Below are 26,178 nucleotides of genomic sequence, written 5' to 3'. Positions count from 1 at the left end.
CACTGGACTCATTGAACACATCAAAGCTTTGCAACTCAATCTTCAGTGTTTAAGAAATTCTGATCTGACAAACACAGCCAATCTAGTCAAATTTTAATAGGCTTAATTAACTTATCTTGATAATGAAACACCGGACCAGTGGCTAAGCTTGTATTTAGGCTTTCCATTTGAGGAAATACTCCATAAAAGCTATGGCACGTTAGAGCCAGGGATTTACTGGGAGGGAGGAGGAACAGGATTGTAACCTTCTCCTTTAGTGCCAGGGGACGCAGCCCATGTGGAAGGCTGGCACGTGCACAGTTTTTCAGGACCCCGGCCCCACTTCACGTTGCAGCCTCATTCAAACATCCAATAGCAATTATACTGCAGTTGCATTCTGTATTAGGATGTGGTTTTTAATTCACTTTGGAAGTGGATGAATCCAAGTGTCCACACAAAGAGTTTGTACAGATCAGCTCTTGCTGTGGTCTCCAGGTGTAAACAGGGTGAAATTCCATCCATGTGCTTTAGAAACTGAGTAACAGTTCTCACTACTAAAACTTTTCCAAATTTGAGGAGCAAAACGGGTGAAATGTCAGAGAAGGAAGCTCTACTTTGTGTTAAGTGGAGACAGACTAAATAAAACCAGCTATGATTTTCCAGCTCCAATTTATTTGACTTTATACTCGGCTGGTTATTTGACTGGAGCCTTTCAGTAAACATCAGCAGAAGCCCACAATATTCATCTAAGACAAGCCTGAAATTCACAGATGGAAAGGTGCAGTAGTACCTCCAGCAACACCACACACAGCAAAAAGCTATTTCATATAGTTCCTACCAAACTGTCCGAGAGAGAAGTAAAAAATGCGGCCAGAGAATGCTCCAGAAACAGAGAAGTAAATTGCCTCTGAGAGTCTCTAGCACAAGCAGAATATGACTTTGCATTTCACTTTAGTTTCCAATCATACCATCTTTCTCACAGGCATTCAAATACATTAGTCTGTGCCTTATCAGATCCTGAATTACGACTGTAGAAAAGCTCCTGCTGGTCTGAGAACTCCTTAGTTCAGAGACGTTTATGGGGCTGTAATGAGTACTGACAGATAAGCCACACTCATGCATACACGCTTGCAACTGATGTCTGGTTTAACACAATACAGCCCTAAGCCTTCATAATACAGCATAGGAAACAGAATCCTCCCATTGCCTACTACTAATTGCATCTGCAGTGGTCAGGGGTTGAAAGAGAAGTAAGCAGATTAATTCTATTAGACTGCAATAGTATCCCAAGGGGACAAGGGAAAATCCCATCATTTAAAACAGGACTGGTAGACGCTGCTGGGAATGTTGTTACATACTAGTAGGGGATTAAGGGTTTGGACTAAAGGGCCTCATCTTTTCTAGATCTGGTTTCCATGAGTCATAGCGATTAGAACTGCAGGGCTTTTCTGTTTGTTTTTTTCACTTTTGGATGATCTGAAACATCTTGCCCAGTTGAAAACTAAATGATTAAGTTAATTTCTTACTTAACCCCTTCCCCCCAACATACACTTCTTTATTCCTTTTCTTTAAAAGCTTTCTGTTTAAATTAAGGTAATTTTCAATATAAAATTATTTTAGAACAAGAAGTCTAACTATTGTGTTATTAATACCTCATATTTAACATTTTTCTTTTTTCAGCATACTACTCCCACACTTTTAGCCTATATTTATCTCAACCATATGAGCAGTCTTGATCCTCTGAAAGTACATTTTTGCTGAAAAACATTCCCCAAGCTGTAAATACAATGTAAGGTTTCACCTCTACAGACATGGCAGGCAGAGGCGACAAAGACCCTCTTGAGCCAAATGAATGTAAAAAATCTGCTGCTCAGTCCACTGCACCATACCCAGAGCCCAGCAGCAGCTGAGCCCGAGCATTAGGAGCACTGTCTGCTTTACCTGCGTGCTGCTTCGAGAGGACAGGCCTTCAGAGAAATACTTGTTCTCCTCAAGAAGTGAGGTCGTACTAAACATGCATCAGTCAGGATCCTTGCTTCAGGTCCCTAACGCTGTGATCCAGGCTGGTCAACCTGTCAGAAACAGCAACGAAAAATACATAAGACACATACCTCCATACTGGGCCTGAGAAGAAGACCGTGACCTTGCTTTACTCAATTCTTCCTGCTTAGGTAAAGACCAGCTCTTTCTTGCACACCTGAAGGACATGAGGGGAAGCATCTGGCAGTGACCCTGAAGACCCTGGCAAGGCCTGGACTGAAGGCAAAATCTTCCTCCTTACTTTCCGGTCCATTTAGACTGGCCAGAAAAGGGCTTTGACCAGAAGGCAGGAGGAGGACAGGACTATTTCCAGCAGAATAAGAAAGGAGCAACAGGGTTGTTCTGCATCTTCCGCTCCTGCTCCCCTGTGCAGCAGGGGAGAGTCACCAGGGAAACAGGAGAGGACAGGAACACCAGGAAGAGATGCTGTGAGTACCCCAAAGGCAAGTCCCAGAACAGAGGATGGAATAGTGCATGAAAAAACAAAGGTCGTTAAATGTTTGACACACACACACCCCTTCCTGTATTGTATACAACAAATGTGCACACACGTGTTCACTTAACTGGATAGATGTTAGAGTACAACTGTATGCTGAATGGAGGGAGCCAGAAAAGATTGAGGATGAAAAAGAGGGCAAGGTGTTGGAGCTGAGAGGCAGGTAAGGGTGGGGTGAAGATACCAACAGAGCCAGGAGGAGAAGTGTTCAGTGGGAGGTGCTCAGGTGGTGAAAGCAATAAGCAAGCAAAAGAAGGTAAATCAGAGCCTGGAGAAAGGCAGGAAAGGCCAGTGGGAAAGGAGGAGGGATCACGCCAGATCTTGTCCGTTTTCTCCTTGCAGAAATCAGCCAGACCCGGGGCACAGAGGTGGAGCCAGCACTTAACAGAGCAATCGCTCCGTAACAGCTTCTCTCTGGAGAACAGCACTGAGTCTGGACCTCATTCTCCCTGACAGTTCCAATTCAGATATGAAGCTGGCGCCACACAAATCCATTTCATAGTATTACTTCTCTCCTCCCCAGTCTACCTTGCTGCTTTGCTCTCTTTTGAAACCAAAACCCTCTGCCCTGCCCAACCCCTCCAGCATCCCAAAGCCAATGCCAACTGTCCACATGCAGCATCAGGGAGCATCAGTGCTCCCCCTGCATCACAGCGCTTAGTAACTCCTCCACAGTCCAGATGAAAAGCTGGGAGAGAAGGTCCTTTCACAGCAACTCCATTCAGCAGCCCTGTAAGACACTGAGACGGGGCTGCAGCCGGACGTCTCAAGCTCCCCTTCTCTGTCATGCTCTCTGGAGAAGACAGCCATACTTTGCTGAACTAGCATTTATTTGTCAATCCAGTAGATTACAAAGCCACTAACAAGCCAGCTGGGAAGTGCTAATGTCACACCAGACCACGTGAAAGGAAGTTCCTGCCATGCACGCGGGTATCGGCCCTCTGTCAGCAGCGCCCTGCTTCCCTCCACAGAAGCCCTACTTCACACTTCCCCAGGACAAGGGAGAGCGCTCAGTGGGACACAGGAGCACTGCACGCTGTGTCCAGCCTGAGACACCTTGCCGAGGAGCGCTCTGCACCCTGGTCATTCATCTTATGTGCACTAGAGGAGAAGCATGGTCTAGCGAGCAGAGCAGGGGCCCACCAAACAGGTACTCAGGCAGATGTTCTCCTTGCCCATGTCTCTAGTGGACTCACACACTTTCAGCTGAGCTTCGGTCCTCCTGTGGGTGTTTGTTTACAAGCCTCTTCCCTGCTCTGCACAACCTGGCATTTCAAATACACACATACTGACCACATCTTGGTTTTTTTAAAGGGTAAGGGCAAGTATTTGAGAGGTGCAAGTGCATGCATGTAGAAAATGCATACATCCATATACTTCTGCACAGGACAAAGCGCCTACTGCCTAATAGAAACCTATCCTATTGAACGCGGTCCTAGTCCTTTCAGACATGCAGTATTGGATAGCAACTCCTAGCCTTTGGACACAGTGAGAAAAAAAAGGATTAATTTATTCAGGTTTGTAAAGTGCTCTGAAACCACAAGATGGAAAGTGTCACAGGCAGGTGTACTGAGAGTCATCAAAAATTTGTTTCAATGGCATTTTTAGTACCAATTTTCTCTTTCCATTACGGAAGAACAGTGCTGTCCATGTAGGCAAAACCCATTCACTCCCTATTACTATTCCAGCTGATGTACCACTGTGATCAGAAGCAGAGAGCTCTAATATATTTAGGATCACTAATATTGTATTTTGTCTTCTGTGCGTACTTGCTCAGATGAGAGATTTCAATCATCTCTATTCAAGGAACATTAAGAAACAGAAGATATCTCAGGTCATCTAAATCCTCCTCTCCAGTGGAGGATCATGCCTCTCCCCTCCCCCCCGGCTTTGTTTATATCTAATCCAATTGAGAGTGTCTCAAGCAGCAGGAATATTCTCCTTTCTCTCAGCAGACCTCAGAAAAGTCTGACAGAGCACTGTCTTCAAGACTTGTTGGCTGCATAAACAGTCTGATTTTTTTTTTTAATGCGATTCCTTTGTATGTGACTAGAGCAAAAGCAGTAGCACGTGTGAAATGTGAATACGGACAATAAAAACCAGGCACCTTCTCCGAGGCCAATGCAGAGGGACAGACAGGGACAGCAGCACCACGGGATCCAACACTCCTTTAGCCCTGTAGGTGAATTTTCAAAAGAGGAGTAGAGCCAGTAGACTATGGGTCATCTGGGCTCAATACATTTTTAATATGAAAACAAAAATAAACAAAAGCTTAACATGGAATTTCTCCTGGTTAGCTGCCCTGGTCTCTAATCACTGGTCTTTCTAATCACTGCTGGCTGCTATCAGAGACAAGACCCTGGATTAGACAAGATCTGACCCAGCCTAGCAGCTCATAGATGCCCCTTCCACAACACTGCACTAAGATATACCCTTGGGGCTTTCGACTCTGTGGCTCCTGAGTTTGGTTTGATTTAGGCGGTACAAGAGACTGCTGGAATTAAGCTTTCTTTTTTTTATTTTTATTTTAAATCCAACCCTCATCACAGCTTCCTCCCCACTTCAATGTTTGTTTGCTTTGGGGCCCCAATGGTGGTATATTTTGCAAATGACTTTTTTTTTTCTCTTTGTATACTTCCACAATCATACACATGCTTGTATAAAGCCACTTAATCAAGCATAAGGAACAAGAGTTTGCACTATATACTGACACAGATCGGGAGGAACACAAAGCATTCCCATTTAACATTTTATACATCACAAGTAACACCCGAACAGATGTAAAACAAGTCAATTCCTCATTGTATTTTACACTTACCACAACACAAATCTTTGTGCATTAAATACAACTGAAAGGGAGCTGTGGAGTTGGCATTAGCTTGACAGATGCTAAGATGAGCTGCACCAGAAAGGAATATCTCAGCCTGAAACAGCGCATGTTAAAAAGGCATCTGCTTATTGTTTGATATGTGTATTTATTTACATAGACAGCTTGCTGACATGCTGAAAGGTTGGGGAGGGTGGTGTAGGCTGGCATTTTTAACTCTCAGCAGGCATTCAGCATGTAGTTTGTTATCCTTTGGTCATGTCACAAGCTTCCATTTTATTGCTGAGTGGTGGCAAAAGCGGGGAGCAGGGAAGGGAAGCAGGGGCCCCTCTGCTGCATAGACTTGGCTCCTCTCCAGGAGCTTGCCCTCAGCACACAAGGCAGTGCTTCCAAGTTCAGCCTCCACAGGCATGCTGCCCCTAGGGCTCACCCTCCAACTTCTGGGGCCTCTGTGCCTTTGATACAGACATGAGAAGAGTCCCTCAAAAGCAAGTCAAGCACAGCTTCTTATGCATAAAAAGAGATCTTCTTTAACAAGAAAGAAAATTAATTAAGTGGGTAAAATCCCACAGGTTGGAACAGCAGCTGAGGAACTATCTTTCTATCAGGTTGGTAATGAGGACTAAAAAACCTCACACAGACATTAACAGCTTTATATGGGCTCATTGGCATTCCAGATCAGATGCGAGGCTTGGCATTCCCAGGAGCAGCAGATGCAGCTCCAGTTACAGATCAGACTTTGGGCAAACCACGGTTTGCCCTGCTGAAAACAGTATCGCCACGATGCCTGAAAATGAAAGCTACATACCTATCTAGCAGAATAACTTTTTCCCACGGAAATTATGCCCAGGGAGACTGTAGGTCACAACATCCAATGCCCCAGGTTGATCTGACACACCTCCGAAACCCGTGTTCAGCTACAGGAGGGAGGGAGGGAGATTTATTCCACATGCTGTGGGGAACGTGAACAGCCAGCACACGTCTAGGTGCACATCAAATGACATGATCAGGCACTGACCAAATCCACCTCCTTTACCCTATTGATTTCCCCACCAACACTGCTGGCTGCTTAACCGTTAACGCTCACAAGTACTATTCAATTCTAACAAAGTAACGTCAATTATTTCCTATTCCCTGCAATGGAAAAACTACCTGATTTGGGGTCAATGACAAGAATGGCACGCAGTGATGCATTCATGGTAACCACTGCAACAGGGGATCGCTACCACGAAGAAGCCACAGAGCCTACTGAGCATCACACTGAACTGTACCAAGCTACTGAAAGCTACATTTCAGAAATGCATTAACTTCCCTGGCTACTAAGGCAAAGGAATTTGGGTGCTCCCCCCCCCCCCCCCCCCCCCCCCCCAAAAAAAAGGAAAGAAAAAAAATAGTAAACTACTGGCCACCTTTCCAAAAACATGCTTTTGGACGTCTTTCTGCCTCTTTGTTACTATTCGTAACACAAGAGTCCCATGACGCCCCACAGAACCAAGCTTTTTATTGTGGGCAGCATGGAAGAGCCCCCTGCCCAAAGACATTGCTGCCTAAACAGACAAAAAGCAGGAAAAAAGGAAATACTAATATTTCCCTTGTTACAGATGGGAAGTAGAAATCCAGAGAGATACTGGTGGTAAAGATCAGACAGGAAGCCAGTGACAGAACTGGGAAGAGAACATCTTCAGTCTCAGGCCTATTCCTTCAGTATAGAGATCACTGTTTCTTCCTTTCTCATTCTCCTGTCTTTCCCTGAAAGTTGTTTCTTTTACAGCTTGTAAAGTTCATCCTTAAAAGCAAAGTCCACAGCCTACTGATGTGCTTCTCATTTTCAGGGGGAGGAGGCTTAGGGATTCTGATGTAAAGGAGCACAAGGAATTCTCAGCTGGCACCTAAAAACTGCCCCAAAGAAGCCAATTTCCCCCTTTTAAATGAACAGCAAATGCTGGTATGTGCTGTTTCGTATAGGTTTTTAATATATCTAATCATGGGGCCTTCAGCTGACCAACTCAGAACCACACCAGTGCATGTACGTCTGAAGTAGATGTTTTATATATTACCTGTGTGTTATCAGTCAACACAGATGATATCCCTACCAGATGAGACAATTATTTCGCAATTACATTGAAATGAAAGATACTTCTTGCAAAGGTTTCACTGATTACCCAGGCTTACCAAAGGCTAAGGATAATGGAGTATTTTCCCACCATCTCTGTGTCTCATTAATCCAAATGCCCTCCGTGCCCTAAACCTATTGGAAAAAGAAACCAACGGCACTTCCTGAGCAATAGGATTAAATTACTTACTCCGAGGAAGCAGGTTGCCTAACAGAAGCATTTGCATTATTAATAGCTATTTCAAATCATTTTACATCATCTTTTAATAAGCACCACTACTTCCTTAGTTTCTCTTGGGTTTGAAATATCTGTAGTGCATAAACAACGGTTAATCTAACTGTTTTTCAAGTTATTCTTTCTTGTTTGACTCAGAAATAATGCTTTCTGTCAGTTTGAACTGTTAATTTAGGTTTGCTGTTGCTGCTCTCTCCCCTTCCCTTGAATAAAGGGCTGGCTGATCCCTGGGATACTGTGGCACAGCACTTGGGTTTTCAGACTCAAGCTGTCACTCTATTAGCTCTGACAACCTGGCTGGTTTGTATCATACTTTTCTAAGGCTCTCATCTACGTCTCATACCTCTTTCCTCAGATTCACCTGAGCAGACACATTGACACCTTTGGGCAGGATGTTCCCAGAATTACAGGAGCATCCAAGGGTGGAAAGAAAACAGACATTCAAGGCAGCATGCACTGTATGTGCAGCAAAGGTGTACGTCTATTATTAGCCATTCAAACATCTGCCAGTAGTGAGGTTAGTTTGGAAAGGCTTTGATTCCCGCCTAGGGAATTTAGTGTCATTTGCTTGCTCCATGAGAGTGCCATGGGCTTCCTCGTGCAGTGTGAGATCCAAATATACTCTTATGCATTACAGAGTCTTATGTATAATACATGTGTGTGTTCTGGTCTTTCAAAGTATTTCTCAGTAAAAAAGCTAATATAGAATGGAGCACTTCATGGAGTTGTATAGCTCTTCAATTCTCTTTTGGAATGCATCATTAGTTCTGCATAGCTGATATCCGTGCTTTATCTTCTTCAGATCCCCTTTCTTTAAACAAACTCCAGATTCACCCTACCCCCCCAAAAAATGCCTCTTAAGACCGGATTGTTTTTCTTGAAAGACACAATAATTTTAAAGGACTTAGCAGCAGTACTTCAAGAGGAAAAAGCACACAAAAACCAATAATCAAACGGTAAAGGCCAAGGAGAAAGCCACAGCCAGTTACGGAAAATGACATGCAATGCTGTTCCATTATCCTCTTGAAATGAAGAGTAAAAGCTTGCAAAATTCCATCCCAGTACCTGCAACTCCATCTAAATCCTCCTGACCACAGTAACAACGCTATTATATACCACGTGTCTTGGCATTTTCATCATGTTCCAAACATCTAGCACATAGCTCAAAGGTTTTGGCCCTTCAAACTAACGAATCTTGTGATCAGCACATGAAATCAGATTGCTAAGTGCAAAGAGAAAATGAAGATGACTTTCCAAGACATGGAGGAAACGACCCTCTCCCCTCATATCGTTCTTTATTTTCCCCACTGAGCAGGCCAGGTCTCCTTGCCCACATGCTACATCACCCTAACCTCTGTCACTCAGTGTCCAACCTTCTGCTGTTCTTAATTGCCTTCTTCATAGAATTTGAGGTGGCTCTAGCTGTGCATAGGTGCAAATAAACTACAATAAAGATCTGATTTTTGCAAATTACTGAACTTAACCTCTGAATAAAGGCTACCATGGAAGGGTACAGTGCAAATACAACTCCTAAGTCAGTCAAATCAGAGCTTTAAAAATTATCAGGGAGAAAAGTTTATTGGAACATGCAAGCCAACACACATTCCACACATGGAAGTACAGTTTAACTGACTTGGTTGGAAAATATATTGTCATTGTGCAGTAGGGCTGTTCATGGGAGGAAACTGTAGTAAATGAAAAGCTGAGCCCTACAGAAATAGTTACTAGATTTTCAAGTACCAAGAATCAGATGCCAGAATGTAAATACTATTAACAACATAAATATTAAAGGCCTCAAAAGGGTTTGCTCTCTCTGCACAATAGAAAGGCACCTATTCATCGCAGAAAGCCAGTAACTGGAAGGGATGAAGAACGTACAGAGTCAGCCAAACAAACAGCAGCAGAAGATAAGGAACAACTCCCAGTTAGCACCAGGCAAAGGGATACATCCATTCTTTTCTTCTTCTCCCAGAAAATAAAAATAGAAAATTGTGATATTTTAACAGCTATGTTTTTTCTTTTACGTTCTACTCCCTGTACATTCAAAAAAAAAAAAAAAAAAAAAAAGAAATAACTTCTGATTACCAGTCCTTCAGGAAAGGGCAAATCTAACAGAGATTCTTCTGGAATGCAATGTAAAAATGGTCAAAAGTTTTCAATGGTCCAAAAGAAACATGACTACCAGTAAATGTATTAGCAATTCCAGCAGCACGTGGTAGAAATATAGAGATGAGGTAATTTTTTCCTTAGCTAAGGCTCAGTTGTACAAGCACCTTAAAGCCATTTTGTACTGCATGGCATTCACCAAAATTATAGTACAGCAGAATGGACTGACTAGGGAGAAGGTGGCTATTTATTTCTTGCTGGTATTTTCTCATGATGGTGCTTTTGAGGACTCATACCAGCTTTCATTACTAGGGTATGTCCCCTCTTTGCAAATGTTTTTCATCAGCTGCTTTTCCCCCCAATCCATCCCACTGGTTTTCTCTTCTGCCCTCTCACTCAACAGCTTTAAACAACTAGTAATCGAAAGCAGGGTAGCATAATGGCAGCTGCAAGTATGGAGCTGGTCAGGCAGTTTAGTTCAGGGACTACTGTTGTTATTACAGGGCACAGGCAGAACAAAATACTCTGCAGGTTCTGCAATAATGCTGAATGAACCCAGTTCCCAAAGGATCTCCCAGAACTGGAGAAATGGGATGCCACCCCTTTGAAAGCCACAGAAAGCAAGCTCTCTGGCTCACTTTCACAGTGCGTCAGCAAAGGAACATTGCTTCCTCGCTTTGCCAGTTATTAATACAGTTATTAAAATGTGAGACAATGTTTTCAGCTGTAAAAACACTATATTGTCAGAGAATACCCTTTTGGAGGACTCTGTTAGGCAATTAGTGAAGGAGCACTTCTGAGCCTGCTGAACACAAGAGGAGGAGGGACAGCCAAGGGAAACGACAATTCCATTGAAACTGAGGGCAAAACTCCATGTCTGCAACAGGAGCACAACCAGATCCCAAACAGATGTATAGGGAGAAGCTTCACTGGGAAGGACAAGGTTTTCAGAAGTGGTCAGAGGTTTGGGGATGCATCTATACAAATGTCTCAAGCTGGCTATCCAAGACTCCTCAGGCAAGAAATGCTTACCCGTTTCTGAAAACCTCGCCCTTTGGAAGTGTTTCAAGTGAAGCAAAAAAAATTTTAAAAGTGTTTCCAAAATACTGCACATGCTGATGTTACTGTCTATGTTGCTTTTGGAGCCTGATCACGTAATAGGCTGTGGAAGCCAAAATGCAACTTTTAATCAGCCTGAGCAATAGAGAGGGCTTCTGACTCTCAGGTTTCCTCTTGACAATGGCACCGCAAATACTCTTTGCCATTGCAGGGGCTATTCCTTCCAACCAAGACCATGCATTCTGCTTCTCTATTACAGAGCTGCCTGCAAAAGTATGTCTTGAAAATGAACACAGCCTTACCTTCTGCCTGACCTTCCCCCATGCCTTTTTTTTATTTCAGCTTCAATTTTTTTTTTCAGCATTTCAGTAAGTGGCACATCTGCACTCCAGCATTTTGTACCAGACTAGAAACAGTGAGACTGAGAGACAAGGAAAAAGAAAAGACCAACAGTATTTGTAAAAGAGTTTGACTAAGAGCGTAAACTAAAATCAGCCTATTGGCCTTACAGTCAACCACAGGAGCTTTTACTAGCACTTAGCTTTTGACTGCACCATTCCACAAGAGCCTAGAGGAGGCAGCATCCCAGCTAATTAGGTAGGGATTACAATCAGGAAACCATGACAAGCAAACCATCAACTGCACAAAAAACGCTCTGCTGCATTATTTGTTTTGGACTCTTTGGCACACAAGCACACAAAAAGGCTCCCAGCACAGTTATGGCGTAGCTGCTAGGAGAGCATTACCTGCTCTGGACAGCAGTATTTCATTTTGGATGGAGTTAGGTGTTTAAAGGCCCTCAGAAAGCAGCTCCTAGCTGCGATAAGCTGAAGAGAGCTCCTCCAAGGGGAAACCTTTGTTCCCTTTGACTCACCTGGTGAAAGTTGCTGCTTATAATCCATGATTACTTAAGTCAGCTCTAATGTCTGGCTACCAGTTGGCAAGATACAGCAGTCTGCAGACAGCTCAAGCTAGGACCGTGAATAAATAATTTCCACCAGCTGAGAAAAGGTTTCTGGCACATGGGAAGTGAGCCCAGCAACTGGGAGAAAGGACGAAGCCTTAGGAGGCTGTGAAACCTTGCTCTTTGCAGTGATGGTGCAATCAAGTGGTACTGATTGGTTTCAGCCTTTGAGAGGTTTCTCAACACTTACACAGCTCCAGTCCATCCAGGCAAAGCATCAGACACCTCTTCCGAGGCACAAGCAAGTCAGTCTCAAGACAGTAATGAAAGAGAGATGTAGCGTGCATATCCCTCACCTAACTACACCTCAGAGTGAGTTTGCCAGAGCTTCAAAGACAGGTGCTGCAAAAGCATTCAGCCCACCCTATCTCCCAGCTACAACATAAACCAGCTGCATTTAAATGAAAGGCAGGTGAGAAGGACAACTAAGGTTCAGGCACCAGCTGCCATCCCAGATGAAAGCGGTCAGAGCAACGTTACAGCACAAGTGTCTAGAACCAGAGGCCTCCTTCCCCCTTGGACCTAGCCTCAGGAGCAAGACAGGTGGAGGAAGCATTTGGCTCACCATGAGCTTTTCTTCCTCAGTACCTCCTTTGAACGGCTGCCACACTGTCCTGCTCTTACCCAGGGCCAGGGGAGGCAGGGATCTCTTTCAACCGTCCTGTGCCCGCAGCTCATACTTAACCAGCAGACTCCTGTACCAGGAGTTAACTGGCAATGAAGAAGGTCAAACAAAACGATCGGTGTCATCTCCTCACCAAACTCTCCTCTGCCAAATGAGCTGCCAACCAATAAGACATGAAAGCCCTCACTAAAAACAGCTGCAAGATGCAAGAGCGTCTTTCTGTGCCCAGATAACACTCAACAGGGCCCTTCTCCGTGTGCGGCTGTTTCCAGAGCACTGCAACCAGAAAATCCAAGCCAGACAAGTAGCTCTTCAAGGCAGACATTAAACATTCCTTTGTAATAAACACCCTCCTGAGCCCCAGGGACCAGTGAGAGGTGTAGGGAAACACAACAAACAGAATCCAGAGAGGCCAGATTCACAATGCCTTGCACTGTGGTTATTTGAATATGTGAAAAAAAAAAAAAGTGTTTTCAAAATGGTCCATGTGCTAAGAAACAGACATGAAATTTTATATTTTGGACACTTTAGTTCTTCAAAGGCAGTTTTCCCTTATCTCTGAACAGCAAGAGAGCATACTTCTCACTGTTACTTTAGAAATGTATAAAAGAATTTCAAACATGCTCTCTGCATTGCTTTGCAATGCAATTCTTGGACTGAAATGTCTCCACACTTGCAAACTTCTTATCTTCTCTCTCTGGAGTAGGGGGGCAGTTGGGGAGGGCAAGGGAGAAAGGGACCTGTGAGACCACAGAACAAAGGTTGGGACTTGGAGAGAGCGGCCGGCTATTGCTAATTTAATGGCTTTGACTTGTCCAGTTAGAGCATTGGATTTTATTTATCTGTTGATTTTAAAACCACAGTACCATGAATGTAAACAGAACTGTGGAGTTCTAGGAACACGTAAGAGGAAAAAACTTTTAAGATCAGATAGAAGGACACACAGCAGGCAGGGGGCAACCAGCACTGAGGATGGAGGTCACTACATGCAGTTTCCACAGGAAATGCTTGTAACTGTTAACAATACATATGTGGATCTTTTTCATATAATTGCTTAATTTCACATAGGGGAAAAAATAAGTATTATAAAGATTAATATTTTAATATCATAGAAAAAAGATGGGCAAACACAGTTAAAGTAATAAAAATGCAGCTGAGTGCATAGCTGAAGCTTTACAGCAAATTTGTTCATTTATGGTAATGTCCACTGTCTATTAGTATTTCCATAAATACTCTTGTAAATAAGATTACCAGCAGAAACTGAAACAATCTTTTTTAAACAAATGTTAAAGAATGGCTGCAGAATAAGAATTTTGTAATTCAATGCAAATATTCGTGCAAGAAGCTAGATCCTAGGAATTATTACGCATTTAGTCAAGGAGCAGAAATAATATTGTGTGACCTATATGTCAAAATACAAACTGAATTGTGCAGCTGGAAGCGGAACACTTGAATACCAGCCACTGAATACTAAAAAGGAATTGCTTGTAAACAACCAGCAAACCAAGAAACAATCTATGAATAATTTCAAATAACTCATGCAATTGAGAAGTCAATAAGCTATTTGTAGACAATCTGTCAATAGAAGAACTTACATAGAAAAGTATATTTTAAAATTGCTACAAATTATCATGTAGCTATCATAAGAACATTTATGATTCATCATGAAGAGACATAAGTAATTATACCAGGGGTTGAAAAGGCATTTTCTTTCTTGTATGATATTCTGTAACTGATCAGGTGTATTAGGATATTTTTAGTTATAATTCTGCTGATCCCCAAGGCATAAGCCATTAGTGAGCGATGGAGGCAGGATGATGAAACTGGATGGCTAAGTAGTCTGATTCATTCTCACCAAGTTTGAGCAAAATCTGACATCCATGAGCCTGTACTTGAATGTACTAATGTCATTATTCGATCTCATTCTCACAGATGGTCATACCAGATAATAATTTCATTCTCTTGATTTGCAGAAGAGCAGTGACACCTTCAATTCAACGCAGCACAACCCTCTTTAATCCTTTAAAATTTAAAGCACCTGATTTGCTACTATTGTCCCATTGAAAAAAAAAAAAAAATACAAACCTTCCTAGAGCTGGATTTTCCAAGAATCCCAAAGAGCTCTCTAAGAGCTGCAGGACAGGGATCCCAAGCTGGACATGACAGTTGGAAAAAGAAGATTGGTGACCTTTCTACACCAATAAGTTAAGTCTATTATTTGTTGGATTTACCACAGTACTGCATGGAGAGGCAGCAAGCAGCCACCAAGACGCCTCAGTCCCCCAGGTTCACAGCAGCAGTTCCTGATGGAAACTTCACGAGCCTTCCAGTTCATGAGGAAAACAGCAGGTTAAAGGACAGAAGGAAAGCTGGCCCTGTTCAACTGTGATGAGATCTACTCCAGGAGCAACAGGAAACACATTTTTAGAAGGGTCTTATACTGAAGGAGCAAATTCCCAGAGCTACAGATCTTGTAAAAGCATTAGGTTTCCTTGACCTCAGTAATAAAATGGCAGGAGCCAACATTGCTGCAGAGGTTTTGCAACATTTAAGAACAATTTCATGGTTCTACTTCTCTCATCAATTTTGAGTTTCATTTGCGTTATTAGTTCTTCTATTGGCATAACAATGGAGAACGGTAAGTGACATCCTTTGTTGCACACAGAAGCCTTTATTCCCTTCCTCTTGACCTGAAATTAGAGCACTGCAGTGGATGGTCTGGGAGGCACTAATCACACTGACTGAACAACCAAGTTTGCTAAATCACAGAAACCAGAGCAGCAGAAGGGGGGAACAACCTCCCTCCCAAACAATTTCAAGGTTTGGTTACTCTTCATTGGGTCACGTATCTTCATTCATTTGGGGTTCTACCACCTGCCCCTCCTAAAAGATTTACAGCTCCCTGATTGTTGCACCTCAGCAGTGCAACATCTCATCTCCACAGCCTTCCATAAATTACACATTTGGGGAAATGTTAACAACCATGAGACTTAATATACTTCCAGTATATTTTACAAGTGGTCTCAAACACTTGTATTGTTTCCTTCAGATCAGGTACAAGACCAGATGAAGAACTTGCTCTCAGGTGTAACTTGATATCTCCCAAAAAGCAGCAGGGCAACCTAAGCAGATGGTTACTTTTTGCTAAATACTGCTTTTCCCTGTAATTGTACCTCTCCTGGCCCGCCTGAGATTCACTGGCAGTAAATCCTGTAACAAGGGTAGATTACAACTTGCATTAGCGCATCAGTATGGTATAACGAAGCATTCAAACAAGACTAATGTCTTTGGAATTGAGAGAGAGAGAGAGAGAGAGAGAAGGTAATTGAAAAGGACAGGAGAGTGGTCACAAATATACTACGCATTAAGTGTGGAGTCCAACAATTTGGAAGTGGCTCTGGCACAGTTGTCTAGTCAAGATTAATCACATTTCTGCCAGCACTCAGCCACACTTCTGTGATGTCCCTTCCCTGGACACTCTCTTCTCCTGTTTGGGTCACCAGTCAAAGGAAAACCTAGGACAACAAGCACCTCCTTTGGGGCTTTATTTAAACAGACAGCTCCTCCTGAAGAAATGCCAGTGTCATAATGACATCCAAACCATTTTTCAACATTTCACAACGTGTTTAAGGAGGAGAGATGCTGTCAGGCTGAAAAACTCAGCCAGCTGGCCATTAGGAACCAGCCACACTTCTTGGGGTGACTGACTTTAACTCTTTTCTTTGTGTATCTTGCCCTGCTTCCTCTCAGGATAAAGTTGCAGTGTAACTGTCTCATATCCCCCAGCCACAGAGGTCGGGCAGAGTTTGCCTGGGACACCTCGGAGCTCTCCCAGCTCAGGCAGGGGGGCAGGCGAGGAAGCTCCCAGCCTCGTCCTCCTGATACATGGAGGAACTTTGCTGTCATGAGGATACCAAGCCAACACGTCATGGGTTTTGGGCCTTACAGAAAATGTATCTTTCAAAAAAGAATAAAAAAATCTTACTTACTTTTAAAAAGGAACTGTAACATCACCAGGAAAAACATGCAATTAAAACTCGGTTCCCAAAGAGTTTTACAATGATCACTTGAGTCTGTCCTAAAGAGACAAACAACTTTATTACCTCTTCTCTCATTAACATACCCCTAACCTATCCCAGCTTCACAACTACATTTTCTCCAACAGATGGTCTGATTAACATAACTTTGCTAAACTCAGCGAAAGTGTTCTCAACATGTATTTATTTAGTTTTGAAGGCTGATGCTTCTATTTCAGACATGAGAAACCACATTTGCATGTTTAAAAGGTTACCTCCCCCAACAATATCAATAGGCATAATAAAAGATACAACCTACTTTCCCTGTCAACCTTGCCCAAAAAACTGCCACCAAGAAACTTGCCTGCTGTAGTATTTGTATCTGCTACCAGTACAGGCAGGATCATGTCATCCTTTTCTTAGACCAAGCACTCAGGGAGGAAGAGATCAGCAGGAGTAGAGCTTGCGCTCACAAGCAAGAGACCTAGCTTTCAAGTCCTTTGTACAGTATTTATAAACTATTGATGGAAGCAGCAGGTGACAGCTGGTTAACATCCTATAACACCACTACAGAACAATTTTGACCAGAAGGTAAAGAGAGCCTCATAATTAATTGAGGCTGCAGGAGGAATGCAGGCAGACTGACTAATTACCTCAGATACTCTGGCTAAGGCGCTTGCTGTTGCAACACGTGTTAGGGGATCTCTAGTGTTCATAAGCAGTCAGGATCTCTGTTTTGTGTCTCCACTAAAGATGCATTTCTAAATACCTAAACACAGCTCCCTCAGCCAGAGTCCTCACTCTGTGTTTCATTGCAACAGCTATCATTTTCCTTTCCCTTGCACAACACAGCCTTGCTCAGATCTGCCATCCGCTCCTGACAACCATAAGATTTCCCTGTTATGTACTGACCAGAAGGAGAAACAAAATGTGAATATTAAGATCAGCATAAAGTAATGTTGGAATTGCCACCCCCAGCCCCCCGAGCTGGACATTTACTTGGAAACAATCAGAAAATCATTCTTGCACTGAGAACCTTGCGAGGTTCAGCAAAGTGAGCACGAGGCAAGTGGAGCAGGCATATTAAAAAAAAAAAAAAAAAAAAAAGGCACATCTCTTCAGAGCCTCAGTGGAAGGAAAAAAATAGAATAACTTTAAAATAACTTTCATACAGCATTGGCCAAAATGCCTGCTAAGGGTACTTATACAATAAATCAGTTTCTGATTTCTGCTTAACCTTGTGACCTTTTAAATCCATACGTGGAAAGCTTTTTGGTTAGCAAAAAGTAAAACGAGGGATCAAGTTAAAAAGTTCACCTGGCAAATATGCAAGAGGCTTAAAAACTACCAGCCTCATTTCCCCAGATTAATCTGCAGCGCAAATGTGAAGATGCTAATGATTTATTTCTCACCCCTCTGCACCAACTCCCTCTTGGTCTCTTTAAGACAGAAAAATGAATAATAATAATAAATGTATGTGCTCCTTTCATTAACAACCCTGAGCTTTCATTTCTGACTTGGTATTAAAACATCAAAAACAAGCTCCCCAACCCCCATCACACCGGGTGATCAATGCTTCTTTACCATTTAGAGAAGATCTAAAGAGGCACCTAATACATTTATTATGTTACAGTCACCAGCACAAATTCTTTTCAAAATGCAGTAATCCCCTCCACGTGACACTTAACTCCCCAGTAGGTCCTTTTGCAGTCAGGTTAATAACCTTCATATTATGTAGGTAAAAAAAGATTAACAGTGAATATGTTGAATCCAAGTTTACAGTATGGTACCTCCTCCTTTTGTTTGGTTCCAGACCCTGCTGGCCTCTATCTAGGACTTGACAAATAAATCCCATTTGGTATTGATGGCAAATGCTCCTTGATTGAGCATTTGTGATCAAAGGGGGTCTTCTCATTTCTTCACACTGCAACTCTAGTGGTCTAGTCTCACTTTAATTTGTCTTCCTAGTCCAGCAGAAACTGTAGCAAGCAAGCAAGCAAGAGAGAATAATTCATTTCCCTTAAGAAATTCAGCTCTCAAAAATTTCTTTCCAAGTACTGCATTTTATCCACATTGCCATTAGAACAAAATACCATATTTTCAGAACAAAATACCATATTTTCAAACTTCAACAAGCACACAAACTCCTCTAAACTCATAAAATCCTCAAGATGGAAGAGTAAGCTCTAAATATGACTTTGTATTCTTAACAAAAGGTAGGTGTTTTCTCTCTCCTGTGTTTCCTTCCTGAAAACAGCACTCAACAGATCTGCAAGCACAGCTTGTTCTGCCCAAATTAGGAAACCCTCAGAGCAGCAGCAGCCTCCCCCATGAACCAAAGCAGCAAAAATTCCCTTTAGGTATCAGCAAGGCAGGGAGTAGAAACCACCACCTCGCTCCCCCAAGCAAGGCTAAGTGACCCACATTGGTCGCCCAGCAAAAGCTCCCCATCACCTCTTTGATACAGCTTGTTCTCCTGGGGGCTGTTCTGTAGAGAGGCTTTTGTGCTGATAACATGTGCAACAACCAGGTGCAGGCAAGAGCAACAGGGCTCATTCAGCACAGTGCAGAGACAACAGGAGGTGGCTGGGGAGGAAAAGAAATATGGGAAAACAGAAAAAGGCAGCAGGTCCTGAAATTCTGAAGTGCTTTCGCCTAATGAGAAGAGGATTTTACAAATACCAGCTATGAATCTGGTTAAAATCATAAACATGTGAAAGGAAAACATGCTGCCAGAAACCACCTGCCACCACATGTACAGTTACGAATCTCTCCTCCCCAAAGGAAACAGGAGCCTTATATTTCAGGGATTCGATCATGTTTCCAAAGTGAAACACAGCTGATAATAAACAAAACCCCAAGTACCCATGAAACACAGAGCTGTTCCGTGATATAAAGTCAGACTTTCAGCTCTCTACCTGATACTAGCAGCCAAGGACAAATCCTTGCTTTGAGTAGGGAACAGACTGCAAAAGCAGCCAGGGAATCATTTCTGTTGGGTGCTGTCAAGAGTTTTGAGCTGGATTAGGCAGCATCCCTAATCCTTTTCCTCCATCCGCTCCACTCAGGTCCTGGACTGCAGCAGATACATTTTCAAGGAAGTCTAAAATGAAATCTGAGAGGTGGAATTAGAACTTCCTTACCATGGTCACCTCCTCAGGTGACAGGCTGCAAATTCACTGCCATCCCTGAGATGGACCAGACAAGCACTGTGGTCTGACACAGGCACAACAGCAGGACTCAGATGGGCTGGGAAAAATCCAGGTGTACTTAGGTAGGGAACAAGGCTTTGCAAGAACCCTTCCTTTTCCGATTTTCAGATGTTGAACAGAGTCAAAATCCTGTCACACTTCATCCTCTTCAAAACAAAGCAAGTTGGAAAGGGAAGGAGAGGTTATCTGCTTTTTTTAGTGATAATTTTTTTTCCCCCCAAACATAAGCCTAACTGGTATTTTCTAGCCAAAAGTTCTTCTCAGATTAAAAAAAAAAAAAAAAAAAGCTCAAATCTTACAGGTTTTAGATTTAAAAATATCCACTTCATAGAAATTCCACAGAAAAGAGTGTATCTTCCTAGACCTCAAAATAATTGGGAAGGCGTTTAGGCAAAACGTGTTGCTGGCTCAAACTGAGCTGAATAATCACAAGTGCTCCTAACCCCAGGCTGGCTGGCGAGGCCTGGCTTCCCCCAGCTCAGATGCTAACTACAGTCACTCATCATCATTCAGCAGTGGCTCAGCACAGACAATACACACACTTGCACTGTAAAAAAGCAAAGGAAGGCACTTCTTCCTGACTCAGTGGATTTATATTCTAAGGCCATCAATCTCATCCTGACACTTGGTACACATGTCAATCAGCAGATGGATCACTGTCAAAGCACTGCATCCTTTTTACCTTTCTGATACTAAAGAGAACACAGCTGTACTTGGTGACTCTCTTCTGAAAACAAAGCTGGTCAAAACATTTTGAATTCAAACTTTTTCAACCAAAATGAGAGAGGAAAAAAAAACATTCCATGGTAATCTCTCCTGGTTTTCAAATCACTCTACTTGAAAAGCAGCTTTGAAGAAGATAGTGTTCAAAGAATATTTGGAGCTAACCGAGCACAGCTTATGAGGAACCAGCAGAGCCTGAAGCGTTCTGATTCTCCCTTGGTAAGGAGGTGCTGGTTTTAGTGTGATTGCCCCAAAAGAAGAGATAGGAACCCCTCTGTGCAGGGCTGCCACCAGGCTCTCCAAACTTGGGAGATGTAGTTGCAAACATATCTTAATTTGCTAGGATAGGATCAGGTAAATGGAAAGAGACTTTGCCCTGACATAGACAGGGTAGTGACTTTTATGTGCCCAGCCTGTGTTATGCAATAGAGCAGCCTCATACCCGATTGATACCCACCTGCTAGATCAGTCCTGTATGGTAGCTAGCAATTGCAGTGACTTGCTCCGCTTTGTTGGCCACACCAGCGCCAAGCCATCCTGCAAAAGCAAACTTCACGCTTCTTAGCCACAGATGAGGATGAGCTAAAGCCTTCGTCTGATACAGTAGATGATAGCAATGAACAGACCTGGGTTTTTTTCCAAGCTGTTAGATCTGTAATAATGTGCCGCTCCCACTGCACACCAGAATGAAAGCAGGGGGAGAATCTACCCCCAGGGAAGTGCTCTAAGCATTACTGGAAGGAAACTTGCCTCAATTGCCACTGAAGGGAGCTGGAGAAAGCAGAAATCCATCCATATATGCAGCCACAGCCGCTAACTACGTTGCTACAATTTTCTCCAAAGCCTCCCTGGGTCTAACAGTCAGATCTGCCCTTTGTGCAGGTAACTTTTGGATGCCCAGGCCACAGCTACAAACATCCATCAATATTGGTGCTGGTAGAATGCAAACAACCTCCTGTTGCCCCTGAACACAAAGTCTCTTTTCTCCAGCTCTTTTTCCCACCCTCTGGGAATCATTCAGGTGTAGCTAACAACTACGCTAAATCAACATGGCTGTAACCCCTGCGTATTTTAACTCGTCAGTTTCTAAGGCATGACTTCTCAATGAAATAAAGGCATTAGATGAGAGCAGAAAGGGATAGCAGGGTAACTAAAAGGAGAGCATCCTACAATGCAAGGAGATTTCTATCACTCTTCTGTCTTTGTTCAGATAACTAGGATGAAGGAGAGTCCAGAACAAAGAAAAGGGAGAGACATGGGTCTGAATGAAGTCCACCGGAAAGTCTGGAGTTTTTACTGTCTCGCAAAACACTGGATTTACTCAATGGGCAGTTCCTCCTTTCTCTCATCTCTTTCATCCCATACGTTACCACTGGGTTTGAAAGACTGCCCGACCCCTCCTGTAGTTTTATGCCACTTCACCCTAGCCAGCTTCAGCAGAACTGAGTTGAGTTCAGTGCCTCCCCTCCTAGCACAAGTGTCGTGGGTGCTCTCAGGCACTTTAGGGAGGCTGGGGAGAGTGGCTGTTATCCCCATCAGCATCTTCTGGAAGAGGAGTCTGCCCTTCAGAGTCTCTGGGCAGCTGACTGCAGTGGGCAGCCATATCAACATGACATGGTGCCAGTCTGACCTCCAGCCAGCAGGACTTGCCAGTTTAAAAAAGTAGAAAGAGACATAGCCCAGCCCTGGCATGCTCCACAGGGGCAGTCAGCTTCTAAAGGAGAGCTAGGCAGTAGCTGGGCAGGTACACACTGGATTCTCTACTTCTGCCCTCCTCGAGGCAGCAAAAGAAGAGACTTTTGGGCCTCTCCCCTTGTGTACCTCCGCAGAGGAAACGCGTCTGGCTCCGCCTGAGCCCCGCTGCAGCAAGAGTCAGAGGCAGTCATCAGCAGAGTCATCAACCCAGCACAAAGTTGAATTTAAGGCCTAGAGGCCTTAAACATATGGTCTAAAATGTGACATTTACATTCAAATTGTGATTTAAGGTTTACATTTGGGTACATGCATTCTGGACCACATACACACACAGTCACTGGACTGCCAAGTACTGCACAGAGAGCTGGAGGCGACGGGAAGGAAGGGCCGCACCGGGCTCCGTCCCTGGGGCCTCAAGCCCCAGCTCTGATGCAGAGTCCCATTGCGAACAAGTGATCTCAGAGGAAATGCTCACATCTAAGCAAATATCCCTTTTGAAAACCAAATAAATAAATAAATAAATAAGCCCTTGCCTTTCTGAACAGACTGAAGCACTGTCCTGGTTTCAGCTGGGATAGAGTTAATTTTCTTCCTAGTAGCTGGTACAGTGCTGTGTTTTGGATTTAGTAGGAGAATAATGTTGATAACACACTGATGTTTTTAGTTGTTGCTAAGTAGTGTTTATCCTAAGTGAAGGATTTTCAGCTTCTCATGCCCAGCCAGCAAGAAGGCTGCAGGGGCACAAGAAGCTGGGAGGGGACACAGCCAAGACAGCTGGCCCAAACTGGCCAAAGCGATATTCCATACCATCTGACATCATGCCCAGTATATAAACTGGGGGGAGTTGGCAGGGAGGGGTGGATTGCTGCTTGGGAACTAACTGGGCATCGGTCAGCAAGTAGCGAGCAACTGCATTGTGCATCACTTGTTTTGTACATTCTAATTCTTTTGGTATTATTATTGCCATTTTATTATTATCATCACTATCATTATTTTCCTTCCTTTCTGTCCTATTAAACTGTCTTTATCTCAATCCACAAATTTTGGGTTTTTTTTCAATTCTCTCCCCGATCCCACTGGGTGGGGGGAGTGAGCGAGTGGCTGCGTGGTGCTTAATTGCCAGCTGGGGTTAAACCACGACAAGCACACAAAAAGTTAAAGCCTCAACTGCCAGTGTAGCAGATTAATCACTTATTGATCATTGTGCCCAATGCAAGGGAAGGTACCCTCTAAAGGTCCCTGCACCAAGTGTGCGCAGAGGATGAGTCTCCTTTCCACCTGAGCGTAACAAAAAATCCTCCAACTCACCGAGCTGTGCCAAGCACATTGGAAGTCAGCGTGGCAAATGACAGCATTACGCATCAGGACATGAATTATGCAAAATTATGTACACAGACACACAGCGGGGGGGGCAATCCAACTTCTCCCAGTTGTGGCAGACATTAGCTCTTCAGTGTGTGCCTGCAAACTCCATCAAAGGAAGGGATACGCAAGGCCAGAGAAAATATCTCCCCCCGCCCTCCTTTTCATGAAAACTTCTCATAGCAAAGATAGCCTTAAATGAGCATATGATACAGAATATAGGCTGGATTTTCTGCTTGCTGAGTTCAGTTTCACAACCCTGTGACTCCATTTGCTTTGGTGGTGTCACTCCTCATTTATGAGGGAGGGAGAAATCAGGTCCCGAGTGTGCAACTCAAGCACCACACTCTTTAAGTGTTTTCCTGTAAAGTGGTTCAGTCATACTCTCAGAAAATAACTAGAGCCAAGAGTGATTTTATAAGCTTAGTGGAAAGTGTCTCAAGCAAGACACCACGGCGTGGGTTGCAAAAGGCACAAAACACCATATATACCCCTTTGCCCTAGGCTTGTAGCAACCTCTGACGGCTGACATCTGTTAACTTTAGCAGACTTTCTAATTCTGTTTTTAAAACAGCAAAATTCAAGTCCTTACAACAGATAAAACTGAGTAAATAAGCAAACCATCCTGACAAGAAACCCTACTTTCCATGCCCACTAAACCTGAAACCCTTTCAAATCTTCTCTAGCAGCTGCAAGCATCCTTCTGAAAGTTTCTGGGACACCTGTTGGCTGGCTACACAGCATGTAAGAGAGGCCTCTAAGGATGCCTGTCTCTCTCCTTGCGAAAGGAAAGATAGAGATTATATTTGTCAAATGGGAATAAGAAGGTAATGGGGCTGATAAGGTTACACATGCCAAGCAATTCAGCAAACAATTCTGGAAAGAATGATTAGATCTAGGCTAACTAAGTATGATAAATGCTGACTTTAACCCAATTACTTACAATGATTTTAGAGGTCTGGGAAGAGCTGAGCACTACAGCGTTGTAATCAATGAATGTGCATGAAACTGGGCAGGCTCCCTTTCTCACCCCACCTCCCAAAGAAACAGAAATTGAAGTTGAACAGATCTTGGGAAAAGAAAGGTCTCTGAATTTTTTCTAAATTTAAAAACTTTGTCCTGGCTCTAGCCAGGTCTTAGCAGCGGGGAAATCAAGATCAGTTCCCAAAACTAATTTTATTTTTTCTATTTCAGAAAATTAGCTTTTCTCAAAGACTTTCGTGGTCTTATGCAAGGTAGAAGACAATGGAGACATACGCTTGGTCTCTGCTCTTTCTGAAGAAAGCCTTTTCCCCCTACAAATAACATCAACTGGAATAATCAAAAGAAAATATTTGTCTTAGAGAAACGCTCCATTCTTTTTTCTCTAACCTACAAGCCAAAGACCCCGAGGTCATTTTCTGCTTAAGCTGGTGCCTCTCCACTTTCTGTGGCTCTGCACTGTCACTCTGTAGAGAGTGAAAGTCACACCAGACAGAGGCCAGCCCAAGGTCTGTGGCTCACTTAAGTCATACAGGCTTAACGCAAAGATCAAGGGGTTTGTGAAGCCAAGACCATTTTCATCAGATTTATAAAACGCTAGATGGGAAAATATCCCTGTCTCTTAGCTGCACACCACCACATGACATTTAATAATAGCAAAGACAACAACTGTAGGTTAGGCCAGAGAGTTTCTCAGTCAACTTGACTTTGAAGTACGTGGCTTCAATAATAAACTCATTTGCTGTTCATGTTTTCATGCTGAGGACTTATCCAGAAGGAATACTGGCTCCTGTTTCTGTTTTTTTTCCAAAGCATCTTTCATTTATGTCGTGAAACATATCAACCTAGTTTTTTTCATCCAATTTAATCTGTGGTCCTGGCTTGTCATAGCACCAAAATATTTCTTCAGTATCTTGTTAAAGAGCATACATACATTCACACGTGCTTCAACAAACAATTTTGGATGGGGAAGTTTTGGGGGAAATTGCTTGGAGAAGTTTGAAAGAAATTAATGCTATTTTATTATTAGGACTTGTAGAACATAAATATAGCTCCCAGCCATTTTTTCTTTTTCAAAAAATTCTGTACACTAGAAAAAGCCTTGAAGTTACTGCAAACTGGCAAACTCCAGACCCAAGGATTATTTTGTAGAAGAGAGTATGAAAATATTTTTTATTGCAAGCATTCATAGTTACAGTGTTCTTGAATTATGCTGGATGTCTAAAACAGAGCTGAACGTAAACAGGATGCACCAGCATGGTCTGTGCTGAACCAGCAAATTAAATACAAAGATAAATGAAAGAATTTTGCTTCAAGATTGTGCACTCCCTTACAACTCCAGGATCATGTCGTCTTACATGTATTTTCTCCTTGCAATGCTTTTAAGAGCCAGGGAAAGTCTAGACGCTACAAAGAGCTGGAGCTCTCAGAGGCATCTGGCTAGCCAGAAATCCATGCGCTTCCACTTGTGCTGGACTCTGCAGGGTGCAACCAAGCTCCACACGCTCGGTCCCTGTGTAACCAGGGTAGTGCCTGCTGGCAGCCCCACTAACAAGCCTCTCAGAGGCAGCTCTTTATTAGTAGCAGCACAGTTCTGTGTTTTTAAGTCTAAATGACTTCCAGGCTAAGCTAGCATGCAACTGTAGTAGCAAGCAAAATTCCTCCAAATCAGCTGTGATAGACCCCAAGTAAGCACTACGCTCCTTAGCATGTACAGATTCAGGATCACCAACACAAGGTAAGGA

General features: G+C 43.2%; 1 protein-coding gene across 1 annotated transcript in view; it reads right to left on the bottom strand.

The window, feature by feature from the left end:
• Positions 1-26,178, bottom strand: part of TSPAN18 (tetraspanin 18) — a 135,959-nt gene that overhangs the window by 60,035 nt on the left and 49,746 nt on the right. The window contains exon 2 of the mRNA XM_050898089.1: positions 1,921-2,051. The gene's annotated coding sequence lies outside the window, so the exon portion shown is untranslated. The remainder of the gene's footprint in view (positions 1-1,920; positions 2,052-26,178) is intronic.

Source organism: Gymnogyps californianus, chromosome 5, assembly GCF_018139145.2.
Source record: "Gymnogyps californianus isolate 813 chromosome 5, ASM1813914v2, whole genome shotgun sequence".
NCBI lineage: Eukaryota > Metazoa > Chordata > Aves > Accipitriformes > Cathartidae > Gymnogyps > Gymnogyps californianus.
Note: the sequence above shows the minus strand (reverse complement) of the source record. Positions and strands in the feature narration are given on the sequence as shown.